The sequence below is a fragment of the Macadamia integrifolia genome, unplaced genomic scaffold, assembly GCF_013358625.1.
Source record: "Macadamia integrifolia cultivar HAES 741 unplaced genomic scaffold, SCU_Mint_v3 scaffold1606, whole genome shotgun sequence".
NCBI lineage: Eukaryota > Viridiplantae > Streptophyta > Magnoliopsida > Proteales > Proteaceae > Macadamia > Macadamia integrifolia.
The window spans coordinates 45046-66675 of record NW_024868276.1 but is presented as its reverse complement, the minus strand read 5'-3'; the positions used below and the strand labels follow the sequence as shown (position 1 = coordinate 66675).

General features: G+C 39.3%; 1 long non-coding RNA gene across 1 annotated transcript; it reads right to left on the bottom strand.

The window, feature by feature from the left end:
* Positions 1–19770: 19770 nt before the first annotated feature.
* On the bottom strand, positions 19771–20924 carry LOC122064309. The gene is made up of 2 exons (XR_006135649.1): positions 20864–20924; positions 19771–20343 (listed from the first exon to the last, which is right to left on the bottom strand). It is a non-coding gene; the product is annotated as an uncharacterized LOC122064309 (long non-coding RNA).
* Between the last annotated feature and the right edge of the window lie 706 nt (positions 20925–21630).

Sequence of the window (21630 nt, the reverse complement as noted above, 5' to 3'; positions counted from 1 at the left end):
TAGGGACAGCAGAGGAATACACATAAGAAGCTTCTCCTGCGGTCTTGGGGTCTCATCTAATTTCTTTGCTGAATTTGAAGCAGTCTTGGTTAGAATGTCAAGCCAAATTTAAGAGCTGGAAAGACATGTGGATTGAATGCGACTCTCAGACGGTGGTTTTTTGCATTCAGCAAAATATTATCCCTTGGATTTTTCAATAGCAATGGAGATCCTACAAAGCTTTTTTGGATAGTTCTACTTGGACAATCTCGCACTGTTTTAGAGAGGCCAATAATGTTGTTGATAAATTAGCAAAGACGCTGCCTCCACTCAGTCTTCAACAATTTGGGACACCCCCCCAAATTTTCTCTTTGACGATTTGGTTTGGGACAGTCAGATAAGGCCAAGATATAGGTTCTCATAAGAAGGGTTTTTTCTTTCATGATTGACCTATTTTTCTGCTGATGGCCATGCCGAAGGTGGTTTAGAAGTTCAATGGTTGAGCATTTCCTTGTATTATATATATTTTTTGCTCTATAATATAATTCACTTGCTGATTCTTAGCAAAAAAAGAGGGATTCATAAGTACTGTTAGTATTACATTTTATAGATGATAAGGAACTCTATATACCACCAACAAAATAAATAAATAAATACCCCTATTTATGAGAAGAATCTCTATATGCAAATAGACATTGGAATTGAACTAGCTCCTGTAGACACTGAGTTTTGTCACCTCCCGGCAATGATGATAATATGAAGAATTACATGTTGGATATTTTAGACTTGGAGAATTTTTAAGCTTAGAGTTGAAAATGACCATTTTTCCCTTATAAACTTTCGAGAGAAAATGTTTTCAAAAATTAGAATTTGATGTTGTGGATTATTGTTGTTTGTCCCCTCAAGTCGGACATTACACTTTGATGCGAGAACTATGCGAATCGACGCCCGATTCTCTCTTTCATTATATGATCCGGGTCCCTACTTTATACATATTACACGTCGAATTCCGACAAACGGTTTGAACAATCATGTCTCACATCATTGGATAGTGCTCGAACTGAGCTTTCTAACGATATATTACACTTTGAATTCTGACTTACGGTTTGAAAGATATGACCCACGAAAGTTAACTCCAAAGTTCGGTATCAGATTCCATTCCGAGCAACGAAAGAGTGCCACATGGGGCCCAAACCCCTTTGTCCAAAAGCAAACATTTTTGGACAATTTTCTCTAGTTTTTTAGTCCCACATCGGAAATAAGAGAGAATTGTCTCAAGTCCCAAGGCTATAAGTATAGCCCTTCATCTCTTCCAAAAAAATGGGAGAAAAAAATTGAGAATTTGGGAGAGAGGATGGCCCCATCAAGGTTTTGGCTAACTTCTTCCCTCTAACATCAAATATTCTCCAAGTCTAAAAGTTTAACACATTAATCCTTCCTTGAGCCGGGAGATCTAATCCGGTTCGGTTCGATTTGGGGCTTGAAGCACAAGTGTTATCTCCCCTTGTTTCTTGATTAAAGCCGGGTTTAAGGTATTTTTCTTCTTCTAATTGCAATTTAGAACTAGTTTATCTAATTTAATAGACTAGGTTCTAATTTATTAATGATTGGTTCATTTAGATTAATTAGGTTTAATTAATTTCAATTTGGTTTAATATGGTTTATTAGATGTAACCCGATTCAATCAGGTGTATTTAGGTCTTTTGGTTCAATTAAATATGATTTTTGTTTAATTGGTTTAATTAGTTTTATTTTAGTTTTATCTGGTTCAATTAGATGTAATTAGGTTCATTTAGACTTAATTATTTTTTTTTTTGGTTTGTTTTAATCTAAATTGATTTTGAATTTACATTTGGCTTTATGATTCTACTTAATTGTTAATTGTTTTATCTTTTAGATCTCGGCCCTTGGATGAGGATCCAAGAATCCTAATCCTTTCTCCCTTTTCTTTATCTCTTCTCCTATCTCTTCTTCCTTCTTTTCCCTATTGCAGAAAACCAGTCACCTCCCTCTTCTTCTTCTCCTTCCCTTCTCCATGGCTGCCACCTCCCACTTCTTCTTCCAAACCTGCAACCCTTTCCTTCTTTTTCTTCTTCTTCTTCTTCTCTTCTTTTCTCTTTTACCATGGCTGAATCCTCTCCACCCCCTTCTCCTTCCTTTCTTTTTTTCCTTAACCGAACCTGAACGCATCTTCTCCTCCTTTTTCTTTCTGCTGAAACCCTCTGAATCTTACTCCTCTCTTGTAACTTATTCCATCCCTTCCAGCAGCCACCATTCATCTACCTCCCACATCTTCTTCCAAACCTGCAACTTCTTCTTCTTCTCATATTTTCCTTCTCTTCTGTTCCTTGTTGCTTAATCCATAAACCTACAACTTCTTCTTCTTCTTCTTCTTCTTCTTCTCATTTTCTCCTTCTCTTCTCTTCCTTGCTGCTGAATCCATAAACTTGTAACTTCTTTCTCTTTTTCTTCTTCTTCTCATCTTCTCCTTCTCTTCTGTTCCTTGCTGCTAAATCCATAAACCTGCAACTTCTTTCTCTTCTTCTCTTCTTCTCCCCCTCCTTTCTCCATAACTGAAATCATCCACTACTTCTTCCCATGTACCTTTTTCCATAACCGAAATCTGAACCACTACAGCTTCCATCTTCTTCCCTTTGCCAAAATCCATCTCTAGCCCATCGTCTTCTCTCTTCTTCTTCCTATTTTATTTTCTTGTTTTTTGTTATTTCTTTAATTTGCTGATTAGATAGTCCATATTTGTAATACCCACAACCTGTTATTTCATTTCTATTTTCTGTGTGGAATCTTCCCCTCCTTTCGTTCTTTATTTTTATTTTATCCATTTTGGTTTGATTTCAGGTCTGTAATGTATCCGGTCCTAAAATTTAGGGTTGGGATTCCCCTAATTTTAAACTTTAAAATCAAATGATTTTCTTTTATTTCTCTTTTAATAAAGTATGGGACGTAGTCTAGGGCGCATGTGAGCAAGGGCATGGCTGGCCCCCCTCAAACCGGCTCGTAGCATTAGGTGCGTATTGAGGATTTAGGTTTTCCTACTATCTCCTATCTTTTGTACTCCAACCCTCACTCGCATTAATGTAGTACTAATCTAGATTGATTAAAGTAATGTAGTTAACTTAATTAGTCGTTTCAACTGTTGTTTATTCAATTGTGGTTTGTTAATTTAGCTTTTTAAATCACTGCATTTGGTTTCTTCATTCAATCAATTTATTAAACTTGTGTAATTACCAATCTTTTTTCCCCTAGTGGTTTGTTTATTTTAATTGATCAACTAATTAGTTATTTAATGTAGGATAATTAACTAGATTAATTAGTTAAAAGATTCTCTTCTCATTAGCTTAACTAGGGTTTTGAAAAATGTTTAACTCATCTTAGATTAGCTTAAGGTAAACATAATTAGTGCAATTAAACTTTAGGTTTAGTTTAATCCTCCTATACTAGATTAGGTAGATTAGTAAAAATGCATTCATTTAATGTAATTAATCCATTTCATTTTTTTATAAATTAATTAGGTCTCATTTAATTTTTAAATCTTTTTACCAATTAAATTAAGTAGGATTCTAATAATTTATTTCAAAAATTACTAGGGATTGGGATTAATCATTTTAATTAATTCAATTTGGGATTTTATAAATTCATTAATCATCCATCTAGGTTAGGCTCAATTAATTGAGTTAGTTTAATTTAAGTTTTTTTAATTAGCGTAATCATTTCATTATTTGCATCATAACCTAGTTAGCATAATTTAGACACTTGGTTTAGGGTTTTCACATGTCATGCTCAGATACATAGTTTATGGTTTTCAGTGACCTAGATTTAGGACTAGTTAGTAGGGTACAAACAAACTTTGGTCAAACAGAAGGAGACCGGCCTTAGGGTTGGGCAGACTGGATGCTTAACACTTTCCCAGTCTGTCACTTGACACTTGTCCAGAATCTTGGTGTAAACCAACTTTATCCATCAGAGTCATTAGTCACTCTCCCTTGATTGGGGGAGACATTTATGGGTCCTGGACCCTTTCTAGGTGGCGACTCCCTTCTACCCATAACGTTTATCCCCCCTTTGGCATTTGATGACCAGGGAATACTATCTCATCTCATTAAGGCCGAACCCTAGTGTATGTACATGCGTTACGCGCCATATCGCGATCCGACGGAGGTCCATGATACCTACAGTGGCAACTCCACTGGGGATGTCAGACTCTTGATTGACCATTGTTTGTATAGCTTTGTTTGTACCTTATTGTCTGTATATTGACATGTTATTTTTCACTTTTCATCATTTGCATACACTTCTTGCATTGAGCACAACATGCCTTACCTTTATTGACCCCCGTGGTGTAGCTGTCAGAGTCCCTCACATATGTTTAGGCCGCTCCCAGTTACATCACACCCCTTGATAATGTGCCATTTAGGCCTGGAATACAGAACTTATCGGCGAGGGTGTTACCTTGTGTGCTTGAGGGAGATGACATACATTTAGGTGTGCCCAAAGACACGCTATTGGTCAACACTATGAGATCGATCTGCTTGAGCTATTCCGCTATTGATATATCAAAGGGACCACGTGCCTTTGATTCATTCCGTGTATACCTTTGATAGGTATATCGGTCTTGTCAAGGTAGCCTTGCCAGTCCTAAACCTAGCCAACATGTATCATATACTTGGACATAGAACCAATGACTAGGATCAACATGACTAATGTAATATTGTTTGCGGTTCATGTTAGAATCCCTTATAGTCATTTTTACCCATCTCAATCTACCATTCACCAACGGAAGGATTTGATATATCATTAACATTAAAGGTGCTAGTTTTTATAACTACACCTATTGTTGATTCTTACAACTGCACCATATGATTGGTACCATGGCTATATGCTAACACCACCAGTCCGATGTGGTATAGGTCTCAACCTGGTAAAGGTTTCACACATGCTATCTCGATGTTAACGGTGGACCCAAATTCATCCACCATGGGTTTTCGGTGATTGATTTGATGTAGATCCGCCTACAAAGAAGTTTTTACACGAACCACCTTGTTTGATCTATCAATTGAGAGTCTCTTTAACTTAGGGGCATTTTCTTTCAGTTTACCACTAAGTTGATACCGCTCTCAATTGACCTAACCCTTGTTTGGTATAATTGTCCTTGTTTGTGCATACTTTGACCCTAGTTGTGCTCACATAGGAGAATGTACTTGTTACCATCTCATCCTTTCTTTTGTCCATTTTTTGGTGCCAATAAGGAGTGTAATCCGAAGTTTCACTTTCTCATCATATTCTACCCAGTTGAGGCACCATTTCACATCAGGAAGGCCATTCCCTACCCTTATGGGTCAGAGATCCTAATTCAATTACACTAGTGAGGATTTCACCAGAACCCTCATTAGAAGTGTTTCCCGTCTCCCCAGAGGGTACAGATACCATGAGTCAAGATAACATTTCACCAACAAATCTCGACCCTATGGAGGCCCATGTCACTAAGATTGATGAGATGTTAGTAAACTTAACTGTGTTGATGCAAGCTCAGGCTGGTGTTGCTCAACCGACAGAAGTTCAGGACCAACGGAGTCGTCTCCAGAGTCCTAGGGTTGTTCCTCACCCCAATGTGTTAGTTGTTAAGGATGATGTTGTGATTGAAAATAGCCCTGCTATTGGAAAGTCTGAAAGTCTTGAGAACCAAGAGTTGAAGGATAAAGTTAGTCGCCTTGAACACTTGATCAGGAACCTTAAAGGTGTTGAAGATCAAATCATTGATACAGAAGGGCTATGTTTCTTTCCTTATGTTAGGTTGCCAGAAAAATTTAAATGGACCTCTGAAAAGTTTGATGGTAGGGGTGATCCCCGTACTCACTTAAGATCTTTCATTGGCCAGTTGAGGGGAGGCCGATGCTTCACGGATGAGCAACTAGAGCAAGCCTTCTAATTTTCACTAACTGGTGCTGCTCACTATTGGCTAATGGCCCTAGATTCTTCCTCAACCCGCACTTGGGACAACATGATGAAGGTGTTTACTCGCCAATACTCCTATAATACAGAGATAGAGTTGACCAGGAGAGAGTTGGAAACAACAAAGCAAGCAACAGGTGAAGGGTTCACTAGCTATATGAAAAGGTTTCGTGACAAAGCGGCTCAGATGTGGGATAGGCCAAATGAGAGAGAGCAAGTGGGAATGATAGTGAGAGGATTGCGAGACCCATACCAAAAGTTTTTGTTTGCTTTCCCCATCCTCAACTTTGATGGTTTGATAGTCGCGGCACAACAGGTCGAGGATGCCATCTTCCAAGAGGAACTCCCCAAAATGGATCGGTTTGCAATTGAGTTCAGTAGTAGCAGAAGATCTCCACAACAGAAAAGCTCAGGGGTCAATGCCACAATGTCTACTCTCTCTTCTATGGCACCAACATCGTCGACAACGGTAGCTCCGTTCACACTAGAGGAAGGGACAGCTCCTCCCAGTCAACCTAAGAGGCAGTTCGCCAATTTGGGTGCACCCCTGAGTTCAGTTTTTAGCACATTAGCGAAGGCCGGATTGATTTCCATGATTTAAACAAGGCCTATTCCCCGAGCCAAAGCCACGTTGGTATAAACCAGACCTATTCTGCCACTATCATTGCCAGGAAGGACATACCACAGATAACTGTTTCAATTTGAAACATGCTATATAGGACCTTTATGTTGCTAAAAAGTTTGAGCTCCGACCTAAACAACCTAATGTAACCACAAATCCTCTTCCAAATCACCGATCAATCAATGCTCTTAGTGAGGATTTGAAAGAATTTGACCCCACCATCTTAATTAGGCATCTGTCTATCCAGAGCGAGGGGCATGTTCATGTGGTGAAATCGGACGCCAAGCATAAACAGATCAAGATAGTTGAAGGAGAGTTCATGTCAACCTAGAAGTATCAATCAGAAGCATCTGAGACTCTTGAGATGGTACCCTATTTCAGAACCTGAATGGTCAGCTCATTAAGGAAGTGCATGACTCTTCATACTTTGGGTTTCCAGAACTGTGGCTCGATGAAATATCAGGAAAGGAGTTTCCAAGTTTTGAGATCTTCTTTAACTGCGTGGTTGATTGGGTAGAGTCTTAAGCAGTTGGTAGGCCCATTTGGGGCATCACGGAGGATTTATGGATGTTAGAAAGCTCTTTGGTACAAAAGTTCTGAAGATTATAGAAGACGAAGAAGGGTTGGTCGTGTCTGGGTTCAAGTCCTTCGGTGTTATAGGTAGTCAGTCATGTTGTTAGGTATTTCCAGCTTTTTCCCTTTCGGTTTCATGTGAGAAGTTTTATCTTTTTAATTATGATGTTGTGTCAATCCAATCAAGTTTCCACATGGTGTAATCGTTTCAGTTTTTAATGAAATAGTTTATTTTGAATATTTTGTTTATTATCCTCCCCATTTCCATCTCTTGATGATGAATCTTGCAGCGATCTATTGCCTATTTTCTTCAAATAAAAAAGGAATCAAAGAAAAAAATCAAATATAGAAAAAAGGAAAGAGCAACAAAAAAAAAAAAGAAGGAAAGAAAAAAAGAGGCCCATTCGGTCGTTCGTTCATTTCTTTTGGTGCCACGCCTTGGTAAGGTCTTGAGCTCTCCACAACATTTTTCACTTCAATTGCAGTTAAGGAGCTTAAAGGAGTTTTTTACATCATTAACGCTATTAACGGGAGGGCCATCCTTGGCCGCTAGTTATCCGAGAAAAAATCCCTGCGAGTTTTAAATCTGCTAGTTATGCTTTTTGCGGCTAGGGCCTTTCATTTGAAAGTCCATTATGGCTACCCATATCCCATTACCAAGGTCCTTCACATATTAATTCTACTAGCTCTCTGGGTCTGATTCAGGAAGAATTTTTCTTTTGTCCCAGAGCTTAATATTGCAAGGTTGGGGGGCAAAACTTTTCCCATTTCAAAATATCATACAAAAGATCGCCTTAAGCTCCAACTTCAAAAGAAAAATGAAAAACAAAAGAAGAAAAGAAAAGGCAATTTTCGATTTAAAAAAAAAAAAAAGGGGAAAGAAAGGAGAAAGCTCTAATCCAAAAGCAATACAATACCCTAGGCAGGGGCAAGAGAGAAAATTGCTCACAAAAATTGAAGAAAAAGAAAAAAGGTAATAAAGGAAAAAATTGCAAGATTCTAGTTAGACGCTGGGGGCATATATGAGCTTTTACCCTCATTTGGAACCAATTCCTAAGCCCCATTATAACCCAGCAAGTCCTCCTAGGCTAAATGTGGTGAGATTTTTCTTCCATAACTTTGAGCTCACCCAGTTATGATGAAACTTAATTATCAAGGCTTTATAACCAATACATCATCCGCGGCAGGAACTACGTCCGACCTGATTCCTGATTTACTCAGGATATGTAGGCAGCTTGAGAAGTCAATTTCAAGCTCGGTCCATCACCTCAATCACCATATTACCTTGTTTTGTTTGGGCTTCACATTAATGTCCTTTCTTGGCTTCTTATTTTGAAGGTGATTTGATCGTCGCTACTTTTATCATCAGGAGATGGCCTGCTTAGACTCGAACTCTTTCTCCCGTCTCTTATTCCAATGGATTCCCAAGAGTTTCACCACTTAGTCCTTTCTTTTAAGCCTCCTTAGTTGGCATGATTTTTCTAGTGAGCTCACCATTCCATGTAATAGCTCCCCACTCTACACTTGGTAGAACCATTGGGTCTACATCCTTTTCATGTTGTTTGATTGTCTTACTACTTGTTTCTTAGAGCTTGTGCCACAGACATGATGTTTTGGGTATTTTAAGGAGCCACCCTCAAGTCTTGAGAAGCAGCTAAGGAAGTTACTACTATCCCCGCTCATAAAACGCGGGTAACATCAGAAAGGTGCACTCATAGGAAAAAGAAGGGATCAACATGCTGTGAATGTTTACCATGAGATAAAGATTTGGTCGGAGCAACCGAAAACCATTATAGTTGAAGACATCATACTATATTTCCATAAGTTGCAGATACATGCAAGTAATGCATTTTCAGGCCAGATTTATCTGAGTTTAGGCCAAGCAAACTGGAGATGTCACGGTCTGGGGCAACACTCATTGATGGGTTACCTCCCTTATTTTAGCTTCGTTCTTATGGTGAAATTTGTTTTGGCAAAATCCTTCTTTGTCATATTCCAATGTAAACACTTCTCACTCCTTTTTATAGTGGTGGTCATTTACACTCTCTTACATGAGCATTGTGTTAGGATTTGCATGACTAATCCTTTATCTAACTAATCAAGTTGATTTTTGTTTAAATTTAATTGCAATATTATTACATCTCATGATTAAAATGTTGAACATTTAAAGGTTTTTAGGTATTTAACCTTAAATGCATCAGCTCACGAAGATTGGTTTCAATGGTTCTTTACACCATGGCCAAATTTATTTCAAGTCCGATTATTCACACCGAGGATTAGATCTAACGATTATTTACACCAATGTCACCTCCATTCAAGTCTAGTTGCTTAAACTGAAGATTGGTTCAGATGGTTCTTTACACCATTGCCAATTCCATTTCAAGTCCAGTTATACACTGAAGATTGGGCCTGACGGTTATTTACACCAATGTCAGCTTCAGTTCAAGTCTGATTGTTTAAACCGAAGATTGGTTCGGATGGTTCTTTACACCATTGCCAATTCCATTTCAAGTCTAGTTATTTATGCTGCAGATTGGGCCTGGCGGTTATTTGCACCAATGTCAGCTCCATTTCAAGTCCGGTTATTTACATCAAAGATTGGGTCTGACAGTTATTTACACTAATGTCAGTCTCACCTCATAGTCCAGTTATTTAAGCCAAAGATTGGATCTGACGGTTATTTGCACCAATGTCACCTCCATTTAAGTCTGGTTGTTTTCGAACTGAAGATTGGGTCTGGAAGTTATTTATACCAATGCCATTTCTATCTTAAGTCCGGCTATTGAGACTGAAAGTTGCGTCTAGTAGTTACTTACACCAAGGTCAAACCTAGTTTCTCTTGTGTTTATATGATCTGCTTGGTTCTTTATACCAATGACAGCTGATTGCATCTGCACTTCTTTTGACATACTTGCATTCATAGTCTACTTGGTTCTTTATACCAATATTGGCTAATTACATTTACACTGTTTTTCCATACTTACACTCGTAATCCATTTAGTTATTTACACCTAACGGTCGATTGTATTTACACTCTTTTCCATACTCGCATTCAGAGCTTGCTTGGTTCTTTATACCAATGATGTCCAATTGCATTTAAATCAGTGTCTCATACATTGATAGTGTGTTCAGTTATTTATACGTAATGGTTTATTGTATTTGCACCATCATCTCATGCTTACATTCATGGTGTGTTTGGTTATTTATACCAATGTTGGCTAATTGCATTTACACCTTTGTCTCAATTTTACATTCATGGTGTGTTTGGTTATTTATACCTGACAGCCAATTGCATTTGTACTCTTTCATACCTGCATTCATTGTCTACTTGGTTCTTTACACTAAGAATGGCTTATTGCATGTGCATCCTTAGTCTAGGTTTTACCTGCATATTGACCAACTACAGTAGGTTTTATATCACGATAGCACCCACACACTACTTGATTTCACATGTGTTATCGATCGACATTTCCTATGGTCTTATCTCTCGTTTTGCATTTGCATTTGCACCTTTGCCATCCTTGAGCCGGATGTCGGTAGTACATTGCTCCTAGTGACAAAATGGTGTGTTCTTTTCTTTGCCTTTTGACTGTTATACAAGTCTTGGTCAAAGACGAGCAATCTATAGACACCAAATTTTGTCAACCCTCGGCAATGATGACAATATGAAGAATTACATGTTAGACATTTTAGACTTGGAGAATTTTCAAGCTTAGAGTAGAAATTGACCATTTTCCCCTATAAAATTTCAAGAGAAAATGTTTTTAAAATTAGAATTTGATATTGTGGATTATTGTCATTTGTTCCCTCAAGTCGGACATTACACTTTGATGCGAGAACTATACGAATCGACGCCCGATTCTCTCTTTCATTATATGATCCGGGTCCCTACTTTTATGCATATTTTTGTAAACGTTTCCAGTCGAGACCACAATCGTGTCTCACATCATTGGATAGTGCTTGGATTGAGCTTTCTAACGACATATTACACATCGAATTCTGACTAACGGTTTGAAATATATGACCCCCGAAATTTGACTCCAAAGTTCGGTATCAGATTCCATTCCGAGTAACCAAGGAGTGCCACATGGCGCCCAAATCCTTTTGTTGAAAAGCAAGCCTTTTTAAACAATTCTCTCTAGTTCTTTAGTCTCACATCGAAAATAAGAGAGAATTGTCTCAAGTCCCAAGGCTATAAGTATAACCCTTCCTCTCTTCCAAAAGGGAGGAGAAAAAAATTAAGAATTTGGGAGAGAGGATGGCCCCATCAAAGTTTTGGCTAACTTCTTCCCTCTAAAATCAAATATTCTCCAAATCTAAAAGTTTAACACATTAATCCTTCCTTGAGCCGGGAGATCTAGTTCGGTTCGGTTCAATTTGAGGCTTGAAGCACAAGGGTTATCTCCCCTTGTTTCTTGATTAAAGCCGGGTTTAAGGTATTTTTCTTCTCCTAATTATAATTTAGAACTAGTTTATCTAATTTAATAGATTAGGTTCTAATTTATTAATAATTGGTTCATTTATATTAATTAGGTTTAATTAGTTTCATTTTGGTTTAATATGATTTATTAGATGTAACCCGATTCAAATTAAGTGTATTTAGGTTTAATTGGTTCATTTAGATTAATTAGATTTAATTAGTTTTAATTTGGTTTAATATGGTTCAATTAGATGTAATTAGGTTCATTCAGACTTTATTATTATTTTTTTGGTTTGTTTTAATTTAAATTGATTTTGGATTTACATTTGGCTTTATGATTCTACTTAATTGTTAATTATTTTATCCTTTAGATCTAGGCCCTTGGATTAGGATCCAAGAACCCTAATCCTTTCTCCCTTTTCTTTATCTCTTTTGCCATCTCTTCTTCCTTTCTTTCTTCTTTTCCCTGTAGCAGCAAATCAGCCACCTCCCTCCTCTTCTTCTCCTTCCCTTCTCCATGACTGCCACCTCCCATTTCTTCTTCCAAAGCTGCAACCCTTTCCTTCTTTTTTTTCTTCTTCTCTTCTTTTCTCTTTTACCATGGCCGAATCCTCTCCACCCCCTTCTCCTTCCTTTCTTTTTCCTTAACCAAACCTGAACCCATCTTCTCCTCCTTTTTCTTTCTACTGAAACCCTCCGAACCTTCCTCCTCTCTTGTAACTTATTCCATCCCTTCCAGCAGCCACCATTCATCTACCTCCCATCTTCTTCTTCTTTTCCTTGTTGAATCCCAACTCTAGCTGCCAACTCTTCTTCTCCTTCTCTCGTTCTTCTTTTTCTCTTCTGTTTCCTTGCTGCTACAACTGCTAACCAGTCCCACCGAACTAAAACCTGTAACTTCTTTCTCTTCTTCTTCTTCTTGTTTTTCTCTTCTTTTTCCTTGCTGCTACAACTGCTAACCAGTCCCACCGAACCAAACTGAAACTTGTAACTTCTTTCTCTTCTTCTTCTTCTTCTTCTTCTTCTTTTTCTCTTCTTTTTCCTTGCTACTACAACTGCTAACCAGTCCCACCGAACCGAAACCTACAACTTCTTTCTCTTCTTCTTCTTCTTCTTCTTTTTCTCTTCTTTTTCCTTGCTGCTGCAACTGCTAATCAGTCCCACCGAACCTCCTTTCTCTTCTACTTCTTCTTCTTCTTCTCCTCCTTCTCTTCTGTTCCTTGCTGCTGAATCCATAGACCCGCAACTACTTGTTCTTCTCTTCTTCTTCTTCTTCTTCTTCTTCTTCTTCTCCTTCTTCTTCTTCTTCTTCTTCTTCTTCCATGGCCGACACCACTCACCTTCTCCTCCTCTTCTGCTCCTCTTTGCTGAACCTGCAACTCACCTCTCTCCCTTCTCTCTTTCTTGCTTCCCCTGTGACCGAAGCCTATCTCCATTGCCCCTCCTTGCTGCAATTGAAACCCATCTTCTTCTCCTTCATCCTCTCCTCTTCTCCCCCTCCTTTCTCCATAACTGAAATCATCCCCTACTTCTTCCCACTTACCTTTCTCCATAACGAAATCTGAACCATTATAGCTCCCATCTTCTTCCCTTTTTCAAAATCCATCTCCAGCCCATCGTCTTCTCTTCTTCTTCCTATCTTATTTTCTTGTTTTTTGTTATTTCTTTAATTTGCTGATTAGATAGTCCATATTTGTAACACCCACAACCTGTTATTTCATTTTTATTTTTTGTGTGAAATCTTCCCCTCCTTTCGTTTTTTATTTTTATTTTATCCATTTTGGTTTGATTTCAGGTCTGTAATGTATCTGGTCCTAAAATTTAGGGTTGGGACTCCCCTAATTTTAAACTTTAAAATCAAATGATTTTCTTTTATTTCTCTTTTAATAAAGTATGGGACGTAGTCTAGGGCGCATGTGAGCAAGGGCATGGCTGGCCCCCTCAAATCGGCTCGTAGCATTAGGTGTGTATTGAGGATTTAGGTTTTCCTACTATCTTCTATCTTTTGTACTCCAACCCTCACTCGCATTAATGTAGTACTAATCTAGATTGATTAAAGTAACGTAGTTAAGTTAATTAGTCATTTCAACTGTTGTTTATTCAATTTTGGTTTGTTAATTTAGCTTTTTAAATCACTGCATTTGGTTTCTTCATTCAATTCAATTTATTAAACTTGTGTAATTACCAATCTTTTTCCCTCAAGTGGTTTTTTTATTTTAATTGATCAATGTAGGATAATTAACTAGATTAATTAGTTAAAATATTCTCTTCTCATTAGCTTAACTAGGGTTTTGAAAAATGTTTAACTCATCTTAGATTAGCTTAAGGTAAACATAATTAGTGCAATTAGGTTTCATAATTAATTTAATTAAACTTTAGGTTTAGTTTAATCCTCCTATATTAGATTAGGTAGATTAGTAAAAATGCATTCATTTAATGTAATTAATCCATTTCATTTTTTTATAAATTAATTAGGTCTCATTTAATTTTTAAATATTTTTACCAATTAAATTAAGTAGGATTGCAATAATTTATTTCACAAATTACTAGGGATCGGGATTAATCATTTTAATTAATTCAATTTTTTCAATTTGGGATTTCATAAATTCATTAATCATCTATCTAGGTTAGGCTCAATTAATTGAGTTAGTTTAATTTAGGTTTTTTTAATTTTTTTAATTAGCGTAATCATTTCATTATTTGCATCATAACCTAGCTAGCATAATTTAGACACTTGGTTTAGGGTTTTCACATGTCATGCTCAGATACATAGTTTAAGGTTTTCAATGACCTAGATTTAGGACTAGTTAGTAAGGTACAAACAAACTTCGGTCAAACAGAAGGAGACCGGCCTTAGGGTCGGGCAGACTGGATGCCTAACACCTTCCCAGTCTGTCACTTAACACTTGTCCAGAATCTTAGTGTAAATCAACTTTATCCATCAAAGTCATTAGTCTCTCTCCCTTGATTGGGGGAGACATTTATGGGTCCTAGACCCTTTCTAGGTGGCGAGTCCCTTTTACCCATAACGTGTATCCCCTCCTTTGGCATTTGATGAGCAGGAGATACTATCTCATCTCATTAGGGTCGAACCCTAGCGTGTGTACATGCGCTATGCACCATATCGTAACCTGACGGAGGTCTATGATACCTACAGATATGTATTCTCTATAGATTGAGAAGGAAGAAAGGATGCATTTTCAGGTTGATCGGAACAACTTTAAAGGATATATATGTCCTAGAACATTTAGAACCAAATTTGTGTTGCCTCCATTGTACCCAACTGAGCATCCCATGCATCCCCTACACAACAAAATTATATTTTATGTTGAGAGAGGGAGAGAGAGAGAGAGAGAGAGAGAGAGAGAGAGAGAGAGAGAGAGAGAGAGAATCCTGCCATGTATCAGAAAATAAAACTATATGTAGAAGAGTAACAAAGCATGAAGCCTCCAGCCCTCAACATACTGAGGACTAGATAACTAATAAAAATGACAAAAAGTTAGTCTCATTAATGGCCACAAAGAAAAACCATTAGCCATGAGCATCTTTTCACCAATTCTATAAGAGGCATAAGCATCAACGCAAGCTTATTCAATTTGTTCCTGAGAAAATTCCTTATCTTCCCAATTACTCTTCCAACTTAAAGCTTCAGGATTTTCCATAGAAAGGGCCACCACTTCTTTGGCAAGATCCTTCAATCCCGGCTAGTTTGAGAGAGGCCAACGACCGGGCCATTTCTCTCTTGCCAATTCGCTCAAGTCAGTAGTGCTACTGCAGTTGAGTCCATAGCCATTCCTAAGCATTTCAACATCTTTTTCAACCTCCACACCCACAAAGGAATATATGATTTGGGTTCCTAAAGATAGGAGATCCATGAGATATTGTGTTTCCAATAGGGGCCGATTCTATATCTGTCAATACACCCCCTCAAGGTAAAGGATCGAGACTACGAATCTTCAACTTGTCTCAGAGAAATTGAAATCGAGCCATTAAGAGAGGCTTGGTGAGAATATCAGCCAGCTGATCAGATGTGAAAATAAATTGAATACTGAGTTGACGGTTGGCAACACTATCCAGTGCAAAATGGAAATCAATTTCCACGTGCTTGTTCCGCACGTGGAAGTCGGGATTTGCAGATAAATAAGTGGCCCTGATATTGTCACACCATAAAATAGGGTTGCCACGAAGCGGGAAGCCAAACTCAGTGAAGAGCGATTCCAACTAGATCAGTTCGGCAAAGGCATTAGCAAGAGCCTTGTACTCAGACTCAGTGGAAGAACACACCACAGTGCTCTACTTCATAGAATTCCAAGATATTAGAATGGGGCCAAGAAATATTGTATAGCTCCTTGTGGATTTTCGATCTTCACTGCTACCAGCCCAATCTGCATCAAAGAAGGCTTGTAACGAGCACTGTGAGGAACGTTCAAGAAGAAGTCCATGAGAGTGTGTGTGTCCTTGAGGTAGCATAGGATATGCTTGACAAGTCCCCAATGATCCTCTGTGGGAGAGTGCATAAATTGGCAAACCCAATTGACAATGAAAGCAACATCATGGCATGTGAGAGTAACATATTGTAAGGCCCCTATAATAGACCGATATTGGGTAGGGTCGGCCATGAGTGCACCCCCTGAGGAAGACGCTGATGGGGTTGTAGCCATGGATGTGCGCACAGCCTTGCAGTCAATCATACCAGACCGCTTGAGGAGGTCAGAAATATATCTGGATTGTAAGAGAAGAAGACCCTTGGAATGACGGATGGCTTCAATACCCAAGAAAAAATGTAGGTCGTCGAGATCCTTAATGGAAAATTCTTGAGTAAGCCCTATGAGAAGAGAGGCCACTTGGGAAGAGTCATTGCCAGTGACTAGAATATCATCCACATATACTAGTATATAAACAAGAGTCAATCCAGCCTTGTAGATGAAGTGAGAAGGATCAGTCTGTGAAGCATGAAAGCCCAACCTTTGAAGGAAATCAGAGAGTCTATGAAACCAGGCTCGAGTAGCCTGTTTAAGGCCATATAGAGATTTATGAAGCCTACATACATGAGTTGGGCGATTAGCATCATGACATGAAAACCTCCTCAGATAAGACGCCATAAAGAAAGGCTTTATGAACATCTAACTGCCTTATAGGCCAACCCTGAGAGACAGCAATGGAGAGAATGGCATGAATGGAGGTGGGATTAACAACAGGGCTAAAAGTTTAATGATAATCAAGCCCCTATTGCTGGTGAAACCCTTTGGCCACCAAACGAGCTTTGTAGCACTCAAGGGACCCATCAGCCTTCCGTTTTACTCGATAGACCTATTTGCAACCCATCAAATTCATACTAGCAGTGTGAGGAACAAGAGACCACATTCCATTCTTGACCAATGTATTGGACTCTTCAGCCATGGCTTGACACCATTCATGATGCTTAGAGGCTTGAGAGAAGGTGGTTGGTTCCAGAGGTTGGGCAGTGGTGGTGAGGGCTTGGTGAGAGGTGGTTAGAGGTCGTAGCTACATGGGGTGCAGGCGAGTTGAGGGGGGGGCGATGACATAGGGGTTAGAGGTGAGGGCGATGTGGGGTTGGTACCTGGAGGATCATAAAGGTCTTCAAGAGGTCTGGTACGAAGAGGTGGAGATGGTGTGGAGCTAGTAAAGGAGGCAAGGGGAGAGGCGAGTGGAATGGGAGACATAGGGGACAGGGGCGGGGTAGGTGTGGGTGTGGGTGTGGGTGGCGAAGGAGGAGAAAGAGGTGGCGGTAAGGGCAAGAGAGGTGGTAAATGAATCCTTGTGGGAACTGATGTCCACGGTGAGGAAGAAGGAGATGGAGGCAATGGAAAAAAAGGTGACTGGTTGAGAGAAAAATGGAAAGGAATTTTCAGAGAAGCGCACATGGTGTGCAATATAGATACAGTTGGAGTGAAGGTCAAGGCACTAGTAACCATGGTGTGATGGACTGTACCCTAGGAAGACACAGGGAGTGGAACGAAACTCAAGTTTATGATGATTATAGGGATGTAGGTAAGGGAAACAAAGACAACCAAACACATAGAGAAAGGTGTAGTCCGGAGGCCGGTAAAAACCAAGTTGATAGGGAGAGACACCACTAGAGACCGAAGAGGGCATTCGATTGATCAAATACACTGCAGTGTCAAACACATGAGTCTAGTAGCAATAAGGAACATACACATGAGCCAAGAGAGAGAGGCCAGTCTCAACAATGTGAAGGTGGCGATGCTCAATGGCACCTTGTTGCTCATGCGTATAGGGATAGGACACATGGTGGTGGATATCAATTTTATTAAAAAATTGAGGGAGAGATCGAAACTCACCCCCCCCTCCCCCAATCGGTTTGAACATTTTTTATTTTTTCTTCCAAATTGGTGTTCCACAAGGGATTGAAATTGAATAAAAATAGAAAACACATCAGATTTATTAATGAGAGGATAAAACCAAATGTACTTTGTGTTATCATCAACACAAATGACAAAATAATGATGTCCTGAGAAAGATGGCACAAAAGAGGGGCTCCATACATCTTTGTGAATTAAATCAAGAGGAAATAAACTCCTAGAATAGTTCTCTCGTAGGGAAAGATGACTAGATTTTCCTAACTGACAAGCAGGACAAATAGGTGTAAAATGTTCAGAAGGGCACAACAATTTGTTAGTCATGAGCATATGGCGAAATAGACGTTCATGAGGGTGGCCTAGACGATGGTGCCAAGAGTCAAGAGAGAGACACTCAGCCACATTAGTAAAGAAGGTTGGTGAAGGAGAGATGGTGTAGAGGCCACCTTTACTCAGTCTGGACAGAAGTGTGGACTTGGTTACCTAGTCCTTGACAAAAAAATGAGAGGGATGAAATTCAAAGAAAACGTTGTTATCACTACAAAATTTCTGAACATAAAGCAAGGGTTTAGAAATGGAGGGCACATGGAGAACATTAGATAAGAAGAAATTGCAAAAAGGAGAAGAAGAGGGAAGACATGAGGATCCAATATGAGAGATGGGAATACCCTTACCGTCACTGGCGTGAAGCTGATCTTGACCATTGTACTCTGTGTAACTGGAGAGGGAGTGGAGGTCAGGGGTCACATGATGGGAGGCTCCAGTGTCTAGGTACCAAGGTAAGGTCGAATGGGGTGAGGTGGGGAGGAGAGGCGGGTTAGGGTGATGGTAGGCAATGGTGTAGGTGTAATTGGCCAATGGGGGGTTGGGATGGCGGTAGTAGGTGTAGGTTTGTTGGGTCAGCTGGTGTTGTTGCCTATAGAAACATGTAGCTGCCATCTGATTGGTGTGGTTGCAAATGGAGCACCAAAGATTGCCACGGCCATGACCACCGCGACCACGACCACGACCACGACCACCACGTCCACACCCACCTCCACCACGCCCTTTTCCTCTGTCCTAAGAGGAAGAGGAAGGGGAAGAGGGCTCCTTCTGAACATTGTTGACCACGGGCGGATCATCTGGGGCAGAGACGATCAGTTTGGTGAGGGGATTGACCCTGAGAAACTCATAATTCACATGGAGGCTATGCAAATCAGTATAAGAAATAGGCTCTGAGCGAGTAAGGAGAGTGGGTACAATGTCTTGCAACTCTCGGCAAAGAGCGCGAAAAATGTGAAGATTAAAGTCCTCCAAGGAGAGAGGGTAACCAGTAGCAGCCAATTTATCAGACAAGGACTTGGCATGCTGGAGAAGCCGAGTAACCGACTCATCAGGCTGATGGGTGAGGCGCTGGAGGGTGAGATGGAGGTTCATTATGCGTGTGGCTGAGGTGGAACCATAGGTTTGGGAAAGGCTATCCCAAATGTCTTTGCTTGTTGGTTTGTAAATGATTTGGGGAAGAACTTCCTCAGAGAGAGGGGCAATTAGGAGATTCATTAGGGTGGCATCCTGCTCCTTCCATTCAATTGTAGAGGATGCATCAGAAGGACAAGGGTGAGATCCATCAACAAAACGCAGAAGATGCTGGCCGCGAAGGAATGGTGTGAGCTGAGCACGTCATAGAATACAGTTCTTGGAGGTAAGATGCAGGGAGAGAAAGTGATGAGCAGACCCAATGGAAGGTTGAGGGAATGAAGAAGAGGTTGCCTGCAGCTGGGTGACAGGGGTGGCGACAGTGGTGGGTGGAGGCAAGTCTGAGGCCATTAAAGAGATAGAGAGAGAGACAAAGGGGTGGCAAGAGAGGTCTGATACCATGTAAAGACTTGGAATGTTATGATTTTCAGTATATTGTATTGATTCTGAGAATATAAATATATATACACAGTGACTGTGTAACCCTAGCCAACTATACATATATGGAATATTGGATTACAAGAGATCCATTCCAAGGATAAGGGACACAGAGAATATATGATTTAGGTTCCTAAAGATAGGAGATCCATGAGATATTGTGTTTCCAATAGGGGGTCGATTCTATATGTGTTAATAAGGTGAAAGTAGGATCATTAAGGAAATCCTTCAAGGACTCGGGAATGTTCTCCATGTAGAAAAGTTGGAGTATGATACACTTGTTATTGACACAAAGCTGCAAGGTAGCAGGTTTGTTGTTCATTTCTTTACATGTGTTTGCCTTCCATTTGCAGTCTAAGCCAACGATGCGGTCTCCATTGTACCTTAAGCTGATGTTACTCACCCAATCTTTGACAACATAAGCCTTATCAGTGACTTTGGAACCTATGCTGTTGCCCACGAAACGTACCCTTTGTCTTGTCATAGTTCTTGCTTGCTGAATGATAATTGAAGTAGCAGAGGAGAGGAGATAATAGTGAATCTACCTATTTAATTATCATAACAACAGAAGCCTTGTCAGTGACTGGTCTCTATGATCTTGCCCACAAAGGAAGAAGACCCTTTGTGTGGTCATGGCTGCTAGCTGCTCTTGTTGCATGAATAGTATAGTAGCAAAATTAATAAGGGTTTGCAAGAAGAGTTTGAGATATATTTGCTCTAAATTGTCACAGCAAAAGATTTTAAAGAAGAGTTTGTTGGGGATGCCTTAAAACACATATTTGGTTAACTGGGGCAAATATCACATACATACATATATATATATATATATATATATAGACATATAGACATATCAGCTTCATATCTGACCCCTTTACAGCCCTACTAAACAGAGAATAGAACAGAAAAAATAGATATTGAGATTAGACCTCTTCAATCTGAAAAATGATAATTGCTTAGTTCAAATGTAACATCTTTGTCTAGTAATCAGAGAAACCAAGCAGCTGGAATTTACAAACAAATAAGAAAATAAAACTTAGAAGAACATAGCTTATGCTCTCTTCCTACCTTCCAACTCTTTAAAATATCTCTTCCTAAGCAAAAGGAGAAGGAGAGATAAATCAGTCCCCTCCCCTCCCTCTCTTCCCACCCCCTCCTTTCTTATATCAAATGCTTTTGTGCTTTTTTCTGCTTTCCTTTCTTTATTATCCCAAATGCTTTTATGCTTTTTTTTTCTTTTTCCATCATCTCTCTCTTAGGAACTTTGAATCTAGTTCTTCCTTACAAAGACTGAAATCTACTTTTTCCTCTCTCTCCCTTTTAACTTTTTATTTTGGGGGTGGATTTGTACTTAATTTTTTTTTTCTTCTATAAGTGCTGATACATTAAAAGGATAAAAAAATTCAGATCTAGAGAAGTTACCAAGTTAAGGGACTCTAATCTTGCTTTTTTAAAAGCCAAAATATGTGTTGGAAAGATTAGATCCCTTGGAATGTAACAAACATCATAACCTTCCAGTTCACAGAAGGAATTTAATGCCTTGAACAAAGTGAAAAATATTTAAAGGCCATCCATTATAATCAACCATTGTGAGTAAATTAGCTGATTCTAAGCTATCGGTAGCAATAAGATTGTCTTTAGGATCTACATTCCGAGCCGCGTGTAGTGCTGTTAATACTAATACTCTATGAAACTCAGCTTCTAATGGTGATTAACACGTTTAGATAAGCAGCATTAGAATTTTCTACCACTACTTTCCATCTTGCCTTCTTATTTACCATATCAGAGCTTCCATCGGTTACAGTTATAGTAGAACAATGAGTCCCCCCCCCCCC